At 36.8% G+C, this 18,902-nt stretch overlaps 1 protein-coding gene across 7 annotated transcripts in view; it reads left to right on the forward strand.

The window, feature by feature from the left end:
- Positions 1 to 269: 269 nt before the first annotated feature.
- Positions 270 to 18,902, forward strand: part of MBNL1 (muscleblind like splicing regulator 1) — a 162,115-nt gene continuing 143,482 nt past the window's right edge. For 2 of the 7 annotated variants that reach the window (XM_063101510.1, XM_063101514.1), the window contains exon 1: positions 270 to 455. The gene's annotated coding sequence lies outside the window, so the exon portion shown is untranslated. Of the gene's footprint in view, positions 456 to 984; positions 1,091 to 1,580; positions 1,794 to 12,396; positions 12,416 to 18,902 lie in introns of those variants that run through there. The other 5 variants (XM_063101463.1, XM_063101471.1, XM_063101464.1 and 2 more) reach the window with 5 other exon arrangements.

The following is an 18,902-nucleotide window of genomic DNA, read 5'->3' on the forward strand; positions in this document are numbered from 1 at the left end:
GGGTGCGGGGATGCACGGCGCCGGCCCGGCTGCCCGGGGCTCCCAGGGGCGAGCGGCAGTGAGCAAGCCGTCGCAGGCTGGGCTCGGCCGAGGGGCGACCGCGGGGCCCGGGCCAGAGCGGGCGGGCGCGGGGCGAGGCGGGAGGGCGCTCTCGGCCGCCTCGCGCGTTCCGGGGCAGCCGCGCCCGCCCCGGGCTTCCTGGTGGGGCTGGGCGCGCGGGGGAGGGGCCGCGCGGCGGCGGCGGCGGCGGAAACCAGACCGCGGCGATAAGAGGCTGCTCGGCGGCGGGCACCGGCCTTTTCACTGCGGCTGGAAGAGTTGTGGCGCTCGCCATGCTCCTGTGACGAGGCGCTGACACGTTCCCTCCTCCCTCGCGGGCATCTTGGAACCATGACTTCCACCAGGCCCCGGGCACTCGGGCGACGGGCGGGCCGCCTCTGAACAAAATGTGAGAGGTGAGTTTCCGCTTTCCCGGCGTCCTCGCGCCGCTCGGCCGCTCCGCATTGTTCCGACTCGCCGGCGCGGCCCGGGGCTGCAGGAGGGCGGCGAGGAGGCGGCGGCCGGCGCGGCTCCCCCCGGCGGGCCGGCGGCCTCGGCGCGCGGTTCCCGCCCCGCTCCGGGCACAGCCAGGCTGCAGCCGCCACCGGCCCTGCGCCGGCCGGCTCTGCGGGCGCTGTCAGAGCGCAGCCCGCTCCCGAGGAGGGAGGAGGGGGAGGAAGAGAAGCAGGTGCGTGCAAGTGCGCTCCCAACTTGCTGACCTTGGCCGGGGGACGGCGGGAGTCCCCCCGCTGCGAGCGGCGCGCGCGGGTCCTCCCAGCGGCTCCTGCGTCCCTGTCCCCGGGGCTACCGTCCGGCCCGTATTCAGCCGGGCCAAATATGTGCACGCAAAGGTTAATTCTCTGCCTGCTACCCATAAATTACGCATGACATGTTTAGCTGGGCTGCCTTATATGGAGAGTGCTGTATTTCAGTCCAGTTTGCCTTTTGCCAAGTTTACGGGGCGGAAGACGCCCTGCGTGAGAGGGCTGCTGCTGCTTTCTTCTTTTTTTCTCATCGTTTTGTAGTGCGTCACTCAAAAACTGTAAGAAAAGTGAGTATAGAAGCTCTCGGGGTGGAGCCGCAGTTGGTGGATAGAATTGCTTTCATGAAAGGTTGAAAAGAATGAGAAGTAGTTAGTACTTGGGTTCTGGTTTTTAGACAAAAGCAGGACAAACATGTAGCCCCCCCCCTTTTTTTAAATGGAGCCGGAATCTGTTATTGGTAGTAATGTGTCATGTGAGAATACTTTGATTCCAGAGCCTGTAACACGAGCAGGTATATGGTGGGGCGTTTGCCTGCCCCTCTCCCAGCGCTTCGCAACTACAGGGGTGTTGCTGCAGGAGTGATTGTGTTCTTAGTCTCCTCGGGCCTGCAGAGTGTGCGGCTGCTGGCCTTCCGTGGTGTGTTTCCGTGGAATATGCCTCCCCAGGATTAAAAGTGAGCTGCCGGAAACGTTATGGCCACTGCCTTGACTCCGTGTGCTCACCGGCACAGGCACGAGCGATAGCAAATGGATAGGTAAACTCTGCCATGCTCTGAGGAATTTCTAAACAAATTCATACACCCAGAGAGAAGTCATAATTAATGCCTTTGGATGTGCAGGCCCTCTGCAACGTGCTGGGAAATACTACACCAGTGGACACGGTGTTACTCCCTCCTGGGTTTGAACACGGTGTCTGTTTATACCCAGAGGGTATTTAGTACGTAACTATTCTATACCGGCATAAGTGATCCACTCCACGTTATCTGTCTGTGTAAGTTTCTAAGAGCATTAAGTGTTTCTCCTTGTTTCGCTGGTAAGATAAAATATTATCACTGAGACAAGTTAAAATAAACGTTCAACGACTGTAAAACTCATCCTAAGAATATTTAGTTCAATAGTTAGAATGTCTTAGATGTAGAGTTATAGGTAGAGACACCAAGTCATTTTGTAGCCTGAGAAAGCACATTGCTATCACTTGTATCTTTGCTTTCTTAAAGTTGGTGACAATTACAGCTCAAAACTGCTTTTTAAGGAAACCTACAGTTTTCCAATTTTCATCTGTTTTGTGTATTTGCATGGGGGTTACTTTTTTTGGAGGGGGGTGGAATTACTATGTTGTTAGGCTTTCTTTCAAAACATAGACATAGTTTTTAGTTTTATTCATTTAATGGGGGGTTTCCTCACTGAGGAATATAAAAGTTGCCTTTTGTGTTTTAGGGAACAGGTTGGGTCAGCACCAGAAAACCTGTTCATCCGTCTGTAATTATAGTGTCACTTAAAACATAATGAGCAGGTTTTATTATTACTAAGAGACTCAGAAAAACCTCACATGTGCCTAGTTTAATTTTTTTTCTCCTACGACTAAGAACAAATTTGTGTGCAGATACACATCAAGTGTGGTATTCTATGCAGGCATGCCAGAAGAGAAAGCAAAGTGTTACATGGTTTGAGATATTATTGCTTGTGTTTACATTTCCACATTTGAGGCAAACTTAGACTCCGAGTTGAATTCATTAAATTTTGATTCCAACATTCTGTTCTTCCTCTGGGCACAGAATTCCTATGAAATGAGACACTGGGTTCTGTTCCAGAAGAAGAACAGAATATCCGAAGGTTTCTCCTGGGAGGAAAAACTATAAAAATCGCATTTCTCATTGAGCAAGAGTGTGTTACTTGATTATGTAAAATTTCCAATCTTTATTGTAAGCAAAAATATTGCCCTTGCGTTTGTCATTGTTGCCATACGTTAGGCCTGTATTTCGTTAATCTGTTTATGGAAACAGAATAAACATTCCTGCTGCACCTTCTGGCTTTCTGCTCGGTGATAGAAGATGTGCAGATTAGAGGACATCTCAGGACTTGCTTAGAAGAAGCTGAAAAGTATAGGTGATTAAATGTTTTCGTGTTCTTAAGAAAAGGTGTTAGGGTGGGCAGTAGATACGAGAGTCAGGGGAGTGGAAGAAGGAAGTAAATGTGTTTACTGAATGATTGGCTCAGTATAAAAATCTCAACAGCAATACTGATCATGGAGGATGTTACATAGGAAAATTTTAAAGTACCTGGCCTTTTAGGCCAAAAAACTTCATATTTTTGGAAATCTAGAATGTGCTGTTTAGTATAGTAGCCATTAGCCACATGTGGCTATTGAGCACTTGAAATGTGGCTAGTCTGGATTGAGATTTGCTCTCAGTATCAAATACATACTGGGTTTTGAAAACTTACGAGAGAAAGAATGATAAACATCTGTTTAATTTTTTTTTATTAGTTATATGTTATAGTGATAATATTTTGGATATATTGGTTTTAATAGAATATCTTATTAGGTTAATAGGTTAATTTCACCTTTTTCTTTTTACTTTTTTTTACTGTGGCTACTAGAAAACTTCATATAACAAATGTGGGTTATAGTATATTTATATTGGACAGTACTGTTCTAGAATAAAGCAGGAAAAGTTTTCTGGGGGAAAGCTTAAAGAGTTTGCTGGTCAAAACACAGTAAGACTGACTTTTAATTGTACAAGATAAAGCATTTATTATACATAGAAAGTTTATTATACATAGAAATACCTTGTCCTTCCTTCCCATTGTAACCAAAATTTGAGAAGACACACCACCTAATATCTATTTGTATTTTCTCAAAACTGCTATTTAGTTTAGAGATTTAATGGGAGGTAGTAATAACAGAGAAAAGGCTTATAATTAGGGGATGAGTCTTAACACCTCTCAAAGGCCAGAATAGAGTATGATTGCTACTTGGGAACATTTTAGAGACACTACAGTTATCATTGTCCTGAAGTTACCAAACATAAACTAGTCACTAAAATTTATTTTAAAATAGAGTTATCAGTAAATAGCAATTATCTTCAAATACTTAATATGTATTTTCCTTTGCAATGACTTTCCTTCCTTAGAAAATAAAAACACCAAATAAATCCGAACAAACTCTTGGCCAAATGTTAATAAGAGATTAATAAATTCACGAGAAAGAAAGATTTTTACTTGCAGGGAATAGGGCATTGTTTTGAATGTTGGGAAAGGTAAAAATATGTTTCTGTGGTAATGTTATGGGGCTTTGAAGAATTTCTGTATGCGGAGACATTGTCTATAATTTGAACACATTCTTGAGAAAGCATCTGACTGGTAAACAAAGCACAATGGCATAGGTCCTAGAAACATTCCTTTCAGATATTTTCATAACTGAAGTACATTTTGCCATGCACAGTGAGTGTTACGCTGAAAAAATGTTCTTTTCTAACCATATAAAGTATGCTTACTGTTATTTTCTTGAAGGATGCCAAAGATGTAAGATGGTTGTAGTGGATTCATTGGGGGTAGGGAGACAGATCATATGAGGGCACTTCAAAAAGTTCATGGAAAGATTCATGTTATCTTTCAGTGCTATTTTTCTACAAACTTTTTGAAATACTCTGGTATATAGAGCCTCAAGAAGAGTTGCCTCTCGGCCTGGTGCCATCTTGAATCTGTCTGCCACTGTATGAGGCATAGCTCCCATTAATATCAATATGTGTGTGGAGGGTGAGGAGAGTGATCCCCATTAGCTTCGTACATCGTTTCCGATGAGTCATGAAGCATAATTCACTAATGGTTGGAGAATTATTGATTGCAAAACAGAGGATTTAAGAAGCGCTATTGACATACAGCCTTAAATGTCTCTAGACAAATTTTATATTTTTAAGTTGGAGGTAGGGAAATTGGTTTTTTTGTCGTGTTTTAGAGGTATATCCTTGGGGGAAAAAACTAGCAAATACGTGGTTGCAGTTTTCTGCACAGGAGTATTATTATTAATTTTTTTTTTTTTTGATGGATCCAGTACATCTCTTTCAGGTAATTGTTCATGTTTTTAGAGAAGCATTTTGTCACATGTGCTTATAATATATATACAAATAAAGAATCTTTGAAAAATTTATGTTAGAATATTAGGCATTTTTTATTTGGCACTTTTCCTACTATTTTTGAGATCTTACTCTTAGCTTTCTGCGATTGTCCTTTGTTAAAATGATTCAGGATATATTAATCTCAAGATGAAATGTAGTCATATTAGAGTCAAGAATTACTTCTCCGCTGAGATCAATTATTTCAAAAAAGTGAAGATGTTGTTTATGAAATAGTGTCATGCTTCAGATAGTGTATATGCTCCAAAAGGAAAACTGCCTTCTCTTTTGACATTGTTTTAAGAAATTGAGAGAAGGTTGATAAAGATACACAAAATAATATTCCCATGAAGTGTGAAGACACAATTTGTTTGTGAACGCATGCATGAAGATATAACTTTTCCCAAGACAATGTCAATTTATTCAAATCATCTGGATGTTAAGTTATATCATGTTATTAAAAAGAATTGTAGTAAATATGCAATCCAAAGACCACTGCTGATGTCCGTGCACGTATCAATTCTATTCCTGTCCCTTTTTAGTTAAATTCACAAAATGAAGAGATTTCTTCTTCCAAAGGAGTTTTCCAAAAATTTATAATTGACATTGGATTTTCTCTACATTTTCATTTTTAAAAGTTTGAAAGCTATTAACTAAAAACGAATTTGTTTTAAAGAGTTAAGATTCTAGGGTTATGGGGAAATGAAATAAACATTACATTGCTCAGTTGAAATATTATTTTATCATTTTGATATTATTTTATTAAAGTCGATTTATAGGTGAATACATATTGTGGCAAAATTACCACACCAGGCTCAGTGAAATCTATCAAATTTAGTGAAAATAGACCTTGTCCTCAAAGAAATGGCAGTCTGGTAAGGGAAAAAAGAGTTTTGAAAATCACTATAAAATAGAAAGTGATATTTCCTGAGCAATGGCTAGGTAATATGGTATGGAAGTTCAGATAAGTGAAAGACAAATCTTAATAGCTCTGACTCACATACTGGTAATAAAGGGAACAGTCCTAAAATGCCTAAACAATAGGAAACAGAAGGTATTCTTAAATTTTCAGTCTTACCAAAATATTGCTTGATTAAAGCAGCAATCATTACATCTATTCATTGATGTTTCCATATTTTCCATATGTTTATATGCATATGTAACATCTATGTACAGGACTTTCATACATATTCTAGTTCAATTATTTAGTTCTTTTATCTGGGATAAATGTATTGGTTTCTTAATGTCCTATACTAGAATATTGACAGATTTTGTCATTAGTTTCACTGTTGAATAACACAGAATATCAGCTTTTGCAGCCACTAAATAGTTACAGATGCTTCAGAAAATCCAAGTAGGTAGCTGAGGTGAACAGTAGATGTAGAGAATTTGTGAGAGAGCTCAATCAAAATGATTTTATTTTGGAAGAAGAAATTTATAAACACAATGAACAGCAATGAGACAAATACATGCATACTGTATTAGTAAGAAGATTTTAATCAGAAGCAGCCATAGTATCTAATTTAATCTGACTCTGAATAAAAGAAAATTGAAAAAACAAAACAAACAACCCACAGAAGGTATAGCTGATGGTTTTGGACATTGGGAGAAGTATCACACTTATGAATACAATTTTGTGGGTTTTCAAAAATAGTCATAATATTTCAAGAACCTGGTCTGTGGAAGTTATGGTAACATTGTCTGTAATTTCTGTACTTAAAATCCCTGCTTGCTGACATCTGTCTATAGTGATTGTGACTGAATAGACTCTTCTAGAAAATCGTAAAAAGTATGGTAACAATATGAAATGCAGTGAGAATGTGAGGAAATATTTAATAGTGCACGTCATAAGCTTGTTCTATGTTAAATAGCAAGTACGTCAAAATAAGGCCTCAGTTTATATTTGTATTTAGAATATTATCAAAAACGTTTTCTGAACTTGACTTAGTATTAGAACTTACAGATCACTCACAGCTTACTGTATCTAAAAAACTGAGTCATATATCCAGTAATCTATTTATCAGCATTGTTGATGATAGTGAAAATGGTACATTAGCATTTTATTGGTTTCTCTCTTGTCTTGATTACAAGAAAATACTGACCTTTACTGACATTTTATCATTCCATGTGGATGGATAACTCTTATCCTAGTAGAAAGAAAGCAGGGGGGTAGTCGAGCAAGGTGACAGATATAAAGAGTAGGAGGGCATAGGGTGGCTGTGGGAAAAGTTGGTGGGAAAAGCTCTGCGCCATTGGCTGGACTTGCAATTCAGTATTCCCCTACCGGAAGCACACTCATTGCTATTTCTGTTTACTAAATTTCGGTTTCAAAAAGCCAAGTTGTGATTATATGCAGCACCAGTTTTTATAAACACTATCTAAATTTGTTCTGAAAGTGTAGTATTTATTGCAGTGCAGGCAGAACAACAAAAACAGCCCTCATGAGGGATAACATGTTGTGAAAGTGGAATTCCTTTGTAAATGTGAGAAGTGATATCCATATTATTACTATTATTACTGTATCCTTATATATTTATTGCATTTTTGTCTATTTCTTGAAAGGAACAAAAGATTTTTGGGATAACCATTTACTGTTTCCATGCCTTAGTTTCTACATTGGTGAAATTACAAACATGTCAATAATAATTATTAAAATAACAGAAGTTGCATGTAAAGATAGTCTTTGCAAGATATCTCAGTTAGTCTTTCCTATGCTGTAAAATAGGTCTTATGACCTTAATCTTAAAGATCAAGTAACATGACTGGAACTTTTTTTGTCATTTGCAGAGCTGCGAGTCTTCTTTTTTCCTTTATTCCAATATCCATGTTTTTAACCAATTTTTTGTCTTGCCTTCAATGGTTAGAATAATAGCTACAATAATGATTGCTAACATTTTTGAGCACTTTCTATATGCCAGGCTAAGGTTTATGAATGAGTTTATGTATTCCTCTGAACAGTCCTGTGAAATGGGTACTATTAATATCCTGGTTTCACAGATGGGGAAATAAGCACAGATAAGTCAAGTCGATTGCACAAGGGTACTTAACTAGTGAGTAACACAACAAGGAGTTGAACTAAGGTAGTCCAGATTTAGAACTCATGCTCCTATGTAAAAGAATAAGTACAGATTATAAAAAATACTTGTGTTGGGTGCTGACAGGAGATTGAGACCATAAAGATTTGGAATACCTTTGAGGAGTAATACTTTCTACAGCATTTCAAGAGACGCTAGAAGAATGGGTAGAAAGTAAGAGGATAGAGACAAAAGGCATAGGTTAGGAAGAAATGAGAAATCAGGTGGGAAAGAGAGATTTGTGCTATGCTTTGGAGGTCATTGAGGAGCAGGTAGTACGTTTAATACACAGCAGGGAACATCAGAAGACAGTTAGTTAGGAAAGTGACCTTACAGGAATTGTGGTTTGTGAAATTTTATAGAGGAAGAACAGAATACATAGGATGAAGTAGACACTGTGGTTGTGCAGAATGGAGATGAAGGACCAAAAGAAAGAAATGATGCAGGAATGAAATGGAGGACACATGTGCTGGGGAAAATGTGACAAGCTTAGGGTCCATAGGATGTAGCAGCTGATTTATCAGCAACTTTTTAATCAATCAAAAATTCCTTATTTTAAACTTTAATATTATCCTTGTTCACCAATCATACTGCTATTTGTGAGCTCTGTTGGTATAAAGCATTATATTTTAAAATATCAGTAAGAGAAAAACACTTAAAATTATGTTTTATCAGAGATTATAACTTGATTAAGTAGAAGATACATGTTAAATTCTGAAAACATTTTGTTTCTTTGCCAAATTCTTTTAAAGCACAGGATCTAATGAAGTACGGAAGGTCACCAAATTCTTTATCCCAAATAAGTAATTCTAAAGTAAATGTAACTTTATCTTAGGGGTATATTGTTATTTGTTGGAAAACGTTTTAATGTCAGCCAGGCAGTTCTGGTTCCTTATTGAAGTCCATGCAGAATGCCTGTGTAACCTATCCTCAGTGATAAACAAGGTGGCAGATAGATACATGATAAAATGAGTTTGCAATGTGCTCAATGTGGCTGACATTTATACTTCTCAGACCTTGCTATTTTAGGGAAGGTATCAGTATAACCAAGATATTTTTTTTCTTGGAAATAAAAATCCTTAATAATCAGTGACTTATAGACAGAATGATTTACATTTGGGAATAAGTGAGCAGTTGCTTTGGTTAACAGTTATCTGGAGTTATGAGGATAGTTATATTTCACATTGTATAGAAAGCTTTATTGGAGTACTCATAGCCCTTTTTTACTTAAGATCCTTACATGATTTTTACCAAAAAACATCATAACATAGTTCAAGCAGAGAATGTCTGAGCAATGATAGATTATGTTGTGTTTAATGTAGAGAGAGAGAGTTTTCAGGAAAAAATTCTATTTATAAATATTTGCCACTTTTTATCTATTCGAATTATCTATATCCATGAAAAATAATACAGAGACTACCCTATTTACGTCTTTAAATATAACATGCTTGCACTATAATGTTCATAGTGTTTTATTTTGCCTTTTTTAAGTGTGTGTGTTAGTATTATGCAAAAGCCAAACTTACTATATACATGCTTTTTTTATCGTTAGACTTTCCACCCCCCATCTGATTTTTGTCTTGTGCTGTAAAGATATGATGAGAATCTGTTTTGTTATATCATTAAGATGATGCATTAAAAATGTTCGTTTTTAAGTAACTAAGATTAAATAATATTAAAGTTAGAAATTCTTCTTTGCCTTTATGATTTCATCATTGGGGTAATTTTAACTAGACAAATTTACTCCAGACTATTTTGAGCTATTATTTGAATTTCACTGCTGTAACATTCAGGGAAAACTGCATTGTCAATTTAGTGGCATTCAGATAAGGCATTTGGTCTTCGATACCTCATCCAAAAGGCTTTGAGAGATTACATGAACGTAGCAAAAGTGAACAGGGAATATGAGAAAATCTTTGACCTAGGTGTAGAGTCTCTCTGAGCCATTGTATAACCTTTCCAAAAATTCATTTGAGAAGTGCAGAACAATAATTGAGACTATTGAAAAATATATACCTCAAATAGAATTCTGCATCATGCTTTCTGGGGGGCCACATTTGCTGAAACTTGCATATGGGAAATGACTGTCTCAGAGAAATGTAGTTTTGAGGACTGGGATTTTAAAAATAAATATTGTACTGGGAGCAATTAATTTAGGAAGAAGAATATTATGTCTATTTCTCAGTAATGGATAAAAGTTTACTGAGTGCTGAAGTCTTTTCCCTTGAACAGTTACTTTACCATGTTAATAACAGGCCACAGAGAATTCAGTTCATCCTTTGTATTCTGCTAAGTAATCAGTTAACAGACATATTTTGAGCACGATTAGAGTCAAAGGATTGTAGCAGGCCATGAGAAGAGGATCCAAAGTAGAATTACATCCATCTTTAACATATAATTGAGTTGGAGAGAAAGGCATGAAAAGTTAACAGAACAAGGCACTACACAATTGAGTACCAAGGGAAGAAACCCAAAGAAAGAAGGAAATTCAAAGATGGAAATCTTTGTGTAAATGAGTGGCCAGGGCATACTGCGTGGAGGAGGTGGTGCTTGACATAGGCCTGAAGATTGAACACTCTTCTCAGAATAGGAAAATAGTGGGACATTGACGGCTTCCATTCTTTTTGGAAAAAGGCTGGGTGAAGACAAACAACCTGATAATGGTGATAAACAATTAGTGAGTGGGTCTGTGAGGAAGGAATCATCATTCCCTTGATATTGATGAGGATGCTGAGACTCCGAGAAGTCAACCTACATGCCTAAATTCACACAGCTTGTGAGCAGCAGACAGTTGGGGCCAGGTCTTTTCTCACTTCAAAACCCAGCATTCTTTTTCTCCCTTTATGATTCTGCTGGGAATGAATGTGGCATGTTTATGATAAAACAATTTAAAAACTTCACCCATGCAACGACTGGCATAAGTCAAGAAGGTATAAATTTAATTTACAAGGCTGTCAAACAAATTTTCATCCTTTTGCTTTGAAGTTAGATTACAAACGGCGTATAGTTTGACAGATGCCCTATAATCTTTGTTTCCTGGATCTGTAGAAACAAAAATAAAACAAACTAGGTCTCCTTTCTTATTGTGATGTGTGATCACATTGCATTTAGCAGTAGGTAAATCCATTTGGGATCCCCTCAGAGGAAGCTTGGTGAAGTTTGAAGACAATGTGCTTTTCTTTTTTTTTTTTTTTTTTTTTTTTTAAAGATGACCGGTAAGGGGATCTTAACCCTTGACTTGGTGTTGTCAGCACCACGCTCAGCCAGTGAGCGAACCGGCCATCCGTATATGGGATCCGAACCCGGGGCCTTGGCGCTATCAGCACCGCACTCTACCGAGTGAGCCACGGGCCGGCCCCGACAATGTGCTTTTCTCACGAATGATATGATGCCATAAAAATTTCACCAAGAAATGATAGGGGTAATTCCAGAGCATATCCCAAGTTTATAGGTCATCCTTGTGTGGTTATTTTATACTTTCACGTTACATCATTTTCACACATCAGTCTGTGCTCTCTGCAATTATCCCTGTGGCATAGCTTATGACTTTAAAAGATAAGCTATTAGTTGAAGACTTGTTCTGTTGGAGACATGTCACTTTGCTAACAACTTCTTCTCTTCTTAGAGCTATCTAGAATATATACCAAATAAGATTTGCATTAGTTAGAGAAGGGAAATGGAAGAGTCTTTGCCTTGCTTTTGGTTTCAAAGAAAAGCATTCCTGTTTAGCAAATCTTTATCGAATGCACTGCCCATGTAATACCTATCATGCTATGTCATTTGGAGGATAAAGAAGTGAATAAACTCTACCTGTTCTCAAAGTATTTTCTAATGTGGTGATAGAAATATTCAGAAATAATGTACGGGAAAAACAAAGTAGGCACAGGGGAACCAAGAATAGGCCATTTGTGGGCTGAGTGTGGAATTTGCCTAAAACCAGTCAGTGCATGCATTAACTCTTTAGACACTGTATATATTGGAGAAAAGACAAAATCAACCCATAATGATAAAATGATGTGACTCAGTATATGAACCATTTATTTTTCTATTTAAGTATTTGATAAATAAGCACGACCCAATTCTGGACTAGGCAGAAGAGATTAATTTACTTCTGATGTTCGAACTTTTGGAGAAAGGTGGAGACATACAGTTCATGTGAATTTTCTTCATGCTAATTCCCTCATTAGGAGCAGATTAAAACACTTCGTACTGACAATCTAGTTTCATATTTCTACAACTTTTATGTTAACAGAAAAGAAAAATCCATAAGAGAGAGGTGAGCTGTATTTAACTTTGATGACGATGGGTTTAGATATGCACATGATGTTCTTTTTCTTCCAGCTTTTCTTTGTGTGCAGGAAATAAAGCTGCATTTTGTAGGCCAGACTGCGAACTTTCAGATGGTGAAAGTGTAGCTGTGCATTTCTGTAAGTCTCCACTTAGCTGTGAAGTGTCTGTTCCTTGTTTCCAGGATTTAATCTGCATTTTAGGTTAGAAAACTCAGAATTTTAGTTTGCTGCTTACCATTATTCATTTTTAATCGTAACCATAAATATTTGTTTAAAACCCACTGCATTAAAAAGTTTCACTGTAAGATTTTGATTGAGATATTCAAGAGAAATTAAAGATATGGTTTTTAACTTTCTGGGGTTTATGGCCTAGAGAAAGGCCCATTCATAAGTGAAATAATGAAAGCAAAACAGCAACAAAAGACCCAACTATTAGCAGTTGTAATAATTATAAAAATAGCTACTTGCTTGTAGGTACTTGTTATTTTACGTACATGACCATACATACATATATACGTACATACATACATACAGCTGTGTGAGATTTATGCATTGCTGTCACTGAGAAAAATGGAGATTTGGGAAGAGTAAGGTTAAATAATGTGCTGAATGGATATACAGTAAGGTACTGCAAGAGCCAAGATCTCTATCCAGGAGGTTTGCTGTTTGTTTGTCTGCTTGTTTGTTTCCATCAATATAGTACAAATTAAGTACACGAATATTCATAGCAATGTAGATTCGAGGGCTACTCCAGATTAATTCTGAACAGACTTAATGATGGAGTAAGGTGTGAAAGAGGTTTATTGAAGCACTGTGGTCATAAAATAGCAGAGAGATGGAACGGACTTGGAAGTTTCACTGGCTTTGAAAGGAATGATATGTCAGATAGCCTAATCTGCCTGTGTGGTTTGTGCAGTATTAGTTCTACTCACATCTAATGCCCTCTGTCCCAGCACTTTTCAAGATCAGCAAAATCTACTTTTAGACTCAAAATCATTACCACCTGTGCAGTTTCTGATGTCACTTCTGAGTGACATAGCACTCTGTCAGTTGCTCTTTTGGATGGATTGCTAAGTGGCACATTTTAAGAAGTGTCTTGAGCCCAAAAAGCATGTTGCAGATGCTCTTATAATCTATTCGGCTTCGTTATTGAAGGTATTAGGGTAATTCAATTCATTTTTCTCATCGTTAAAAAATAGAAATCTGTCGCCATTGTTAAAATAAGCAAACATGTCTTTGAAAATTGAATAGCTCTACACTTGCCTGGAGATTTATGATTAACTTTTCTCACTCCCCCCCCCCAATCCCTACGAGAATGACTAGAGTATGTCCGTGTGTGTGTGTGTGTGTGTGTGTGTGTGTGTGTGTGCATGTGTGCATATTTTTGTGGTATATCCGTATGTCCATGTGTATTCCATAAATAAAGTAATGCATAAGTTGTAGCTAAAAATGGAACAGAATAAATGTATGAAGATAAGAAATCCATTCTCCAACTAATGAATTAGTTTATAAGTTTGCTCTGAAATGTTATATTTAATATCATTTTGTGGTTTGCTGCATTTGCTACAGGTATGGACTTGTGAAAATATAGTATGCCACAGACCCTAAGTAGAAACAAAAAAAAGATATTCTAATATACATATGCAAATTTAAACATATTATTATTTTCTAATGATTGCTAAGGCTTTAAGATCAAGCAGTTGATAGATACTGTTATTCAGAATCTTAATTTGTGTCTTAATGATTTCCATTGCCCTTCTCTTCTGCTAGTGTTAAATTTTAACCTATTCACATAGCAACAGTTTTCTGTTTGACAATGACCTGACATTAATAGATTCAAAAAATATTTTCCCTTAATGTACCAAGACTTATCAGGTATATACGAGTGTGTGTATGTGTGTGCATGTGTATTTAGATTAAAGATTCCATGCTAATGTATTAAGTTTTTGGTGAGAAAATCAAGCACCTATATTTCAATTCAATAATTCTGTGATAAATGGAATATATTAAACATGTAGATTCTGCAATGTTCACTTAAATATTAATTTATGTCCTTTTATATTCTGTGCACTGTACTACACCTTGAATACATAATGATAAACATAGATAGTACATAGATATGGATGTAAAATTTAGACATTTCTCAAATTTTAAATTGGCCATTGCAGAAATAATGGCATTTTATTAGGTCTTGCTGCCAAGAAATGTAAGTAATCTTTTTTCAGTAATTAAAAAAATATTATTAATAGATGCCAGTAAATAGTTATTTTAAAGCCCCTACTAATGTTAGGTTTACTATGCATGAGGGAAGTATTTTACTTTCATGTAAGGAAAAATGTCGTTTTATGCTTAGAATTACTGCTTTGCACTTAAGCAAGAGAAATAGCATCACAAAATAATGCAGAAAGAGAAAACTCAATTTTGAGTGGCAGCAAAATATTAGGAGTTTAAAAGGTCAGGCTAGTACAGGAGGTTCCAGTTTTGCCACTCAATATCATGCAGAATGCTGTGACAGCCAGGGCTGATACAGCTGAAAATATCTGCAGCCTTGGAAGCCTTGTAAGTTTCAGAAGGTCATTTTGGCATCATGGTAGGAGCACTGATTCACAGGGAAGGTCAAACTGGACAGCCAGGCAAGAAGATAGGTTGCTGAACCCAGTGGTTGTAGATTTTAGAATGATTGTCAACTGCAGTAACTCAGTATTCTAATTCGATAAGGCCATCTTTCATTGAAATATTTATAGAGGAATGAGCTTTACTTGATGGGTGAATTCTAAATTCTCTTTTCTCTTCTGAAACATTGTGTTGCATCTGCAACCTTACCTGGTACCAGGACAAACGTTAATTTAACTTTATTCATGTATGATGTATATATACCTCATCAAAAAAGGATTGAGTTGGCTTACAACAGTAAAGTGCACATCGAATAGGGCTGTAAAAAAAAATGTAATGAATTAATTAGAAAGAAAAGAGATAAAACAAGTTCTTGATATGAAATTGAGCACTAAATTTATCTCCCAGCTTTCTGGCAACTGAAGCAAAGGTTTATGAAGTAGAAATATCTCCAGTTTATTTAATAGGATTACTTCATATCCCATATACTGTCTTATTCTCAGTCCTTAGGACATTTTATTAAATTTTCAAACTCCGCCCTTGGGTGAAATCTTGGAATGGGTGAATTTCAGTTACTTGAGAAATGAAGGCCGAATTCTTTAGCCTGACCTTCAAGGCCCTTACTGATTTGGTTCTGGCCCAGAGTTCCAGCTTCATCTCCTGCCAGCTCCATGGCACATGAGTGCTCCATACAGATCCTTTCCCTCAGTATTCATGTTCAGTGCTTTTCCACATCCTTGCCCTTAGTGTCTGTATTTTTGCAGTCTGGATTGCCATTCCTTTTTGTCTTTAACTCATCTTTCCAGGCCTATCTTAGACATCTTATCCATCTTGAAACCATCTGTGACCTCTCTCTCCTTTAACTAACCAAGCTTTAGCATTATCTCTGCTATGTACTTCTCACTTTCTCTTTTATGTACTGTTATTAAAGTGTTTTATATCCTTGATTAAGCGCAAATTTCTCAAAGGCTGGATCCACGTATTCCCTCTGTGTCTAGACTCCATATAGAAGGTGACCAAAAAATAGTTAATATAATCAATGCACATATATTATTTTATCTGTGTATTGTTTATTGTTAATGAATATGTTTATTCATTTAATTGGGTTACCATATGTGCTGAGAGTATTTTAATTTCTTTAAGGAAAATAGTTTTTTCTCTAGGACAAGAGGGAACAAAGAAAAATAACTAAAAAAGCAAGTGCAATTAGAGGAACAGCACCTGTAATTTTTGTCAGAGAAGACATTATGGGGCAGTGGAACCAGGATTGTAATTTTTTATATTGTTTTGACTTAGGTTTTCATTGTATAAAGCAACAACATTTACCATTTCTCTGTGCCAATAGAGTACAGGTTTTGTTCATATAAAAGAAAAAAATCACTTATGCCATTTCAAACCATCAGTGCTTTATCTCTGGTATACTTTTCTATGGCTTTAACAGCTGTCAAAAAATCGGTCTGACTCTACATGGCTTTGAAGTGTTTTGGACAGTTATTTCATCTTCTTCACTGCTCTTCAAACACTGTTTTAATGGTTGATATAGATCAGCCTTACTGTATGCATACTCACTTAGCGTATATCAGTTTTATACTTCTAAAGCAGCATTCCCTTTTACCTAAATGGAAGTTTTCTGCTGACACATCTTAAGCTCTGTAAGAGAAAGCTCTGAAGAAAATGGAGGCTTCTTTTGCTCAGAGGGCAGACAAATTAAAGAAAAATCATGTTCAAAGACCTCTTCCTCAAAAATTAATTTCAGTGAGCTATTGAGTATTTAGACCTCTGTAATCTATTAAGAAACTGATTAACAATCCTAACTGAAAAGAAACTGATAGATGTAGTGTAGAATTTTTATGTCTCTAAGTATATATTATTAATGTCCAGTGTCTACCCCGTGAACATACATGGCAGTAGCATCTGTTGTTCAGCTCTGTAAAGGGGACCATCTTATTTACTTCAGAATTAATGCCCTAGGCTTTCTCCTTAACGTATCCACACCTCACTCAGACCAAACCACAAGCGATGCAGTAGTAGTCCCTCCAACATACCCACTCCACCCTCTCTCTCTCTCTGTATTTATAGTCATTGTCATTTCCATAACGTTTGATATTAAATTGTCAGCAAGTGTTGAGAATGAATTTTTACATTTGGAATCAGAAGACCTGATTTAGGGTCCTGGATCTTCCATGTAGTTAGCATAGCGGACTTTGAGTCAGTCTTAACCATGCACGCCTCCATTTATTTGTTCACAAATGAGCAAGATCATATGACCATCTCTTAGAATGGTGAGGACCAAATAACAAAATCAGCATGAAAATAAATTGTATGCCAATATATAAAATAGTATTTGCTATTGTTGAACAACAATGTATGAGTTGTAGGGGAAAAAGTAAATTTCTCTACTTGGCTTCTCCAGTAGAAACTTTTATTATTATTATTAGAGAACCAGATGAACACCTTGTAGATTTTATGTATAAACCAAAAAGAAAGCCCAGTACATGTAGAGAATGTTATAAAAGCCAGCTTTTCAAAGCTATTCTCTTCAAGAGTTATTACTCAATGAAGAAGCATAAGTTTTTAGTTTTACACAAAATAAAGTGGTTCTTATTGCAAGACAATTAAAGCATTATTTAAGTCATTTTTCCCCCCATTAACTTTAACACAGAGGTTTTACTTGAATTTAAATAAGGGTTAGTTTTTTGTTATATATGAAAAAAAATAATTGGACTAATTCCAGTGCAAATGTTTTTCCTTGTTCTTTGGGTACACATATACACACATACATGTATATACACACACATACATTAATCTTTATTTCATATTTTATCCATAATATTAACAGTTGATTTGATCATACCTTAGTGACTGAATAGTATATTAATTTTCATCTTTTTTGCAAAATAATTTACTGTTACAAGTTGTTCTAATAGACAAGCTATAAGGAGCCTAAATATCACAGTCTCTGAAGCATTTCTTTTATATGTATATGTGTGTGTAATTATATATAATAGTTCAATTGACATTTAAATGATATTTAGGAAAATATGGTGAGTTTTGAGATTTCTATGTGATTGCTCTTTTAATTTGTCCAGTGTATTCCTTTAGAATTTTTGCAAACTTAAGTAGCTTTTTTATGCTAAATTGGAGTAACTGTTCAGCAGGACTAAAACATAAATAGTTTGAGACATGATAAATAGTGTTCTATGGTGAGTAGTCTCTTGACCTGATGTGGAGGGGCATGCATGATTTAAATAATATTGTTAATAATGAATAATAACAGAACTTTTCATAACATTTTGCAGGCATGCTAGTTTTCTGAAGTAGCTGATATAATATAATTAAAGAGAATGTCACCAAATCTTTAAACAAGCCATCATTTCAGAAAAGATATTCTGGGTTTTTAGGAAAATGTTGAGTAGAAACACAGTAAACAATGTCTGGTGGGAGTAATATTTTAGCTTTAGCTGATAACGATTGCCAAACCTCCATGGGATTAAGAATTACCAAAGGAGTTTGGTAAAAATGTGGATTCTGGTCTCTATCCTTACTCAGTAGGTCTAGGGTAGGTCTCAAGAATGTATATTTTTAACAGTCATCCCAGATGACTTATTTTGGTAATTTAAGAATCTTTCTGGAGCATCACTATTTCAGAACAGCAATTGTTGCTGTTAATAAACTGTTGGCAGTTATTTGAGTTTATTAGTTAGCTACCATTGCATTCGGATTTGCTGTGGAAAGCTGGTCATTGCTTTTTAAGAACATGTCATGCTGGTGGAAACACAGAGCGCTTCCATCACTGTCTCATTAAAAGGGTGTAGTCTGTTGTTTGTGTTTCCTCATGTGTTACAGCTTTTCCAGAATGCTCAGAACCTTGTGTGCAATTAAAATAATTAAGAAAAGGGTGTTTTTTTCCATTTAGCAAAGGAACCAAATCTCAGTTTGTTCACTATGTATATTCTTGGAAAGTACAAAATCCTAAGAGTATAAAATCTTTGATATCCTCTCCTGAAAAGTA

The sequence above is a fragment of the Cynocephalus volans genome, chromosome 1, assembly GCF_027409185.1.
Source record: "Cynocephalus volans isolate mCynVol1 chromosome 1, mCynVol1.pri, whole genome shotgun sequence".
Lineage (NCBI taxonomy): Eukaryota > Metazoa > Chordata > Mammalia > Dermoptera > Cynocephalidae > Cynocephalus > Cynocephalus volans.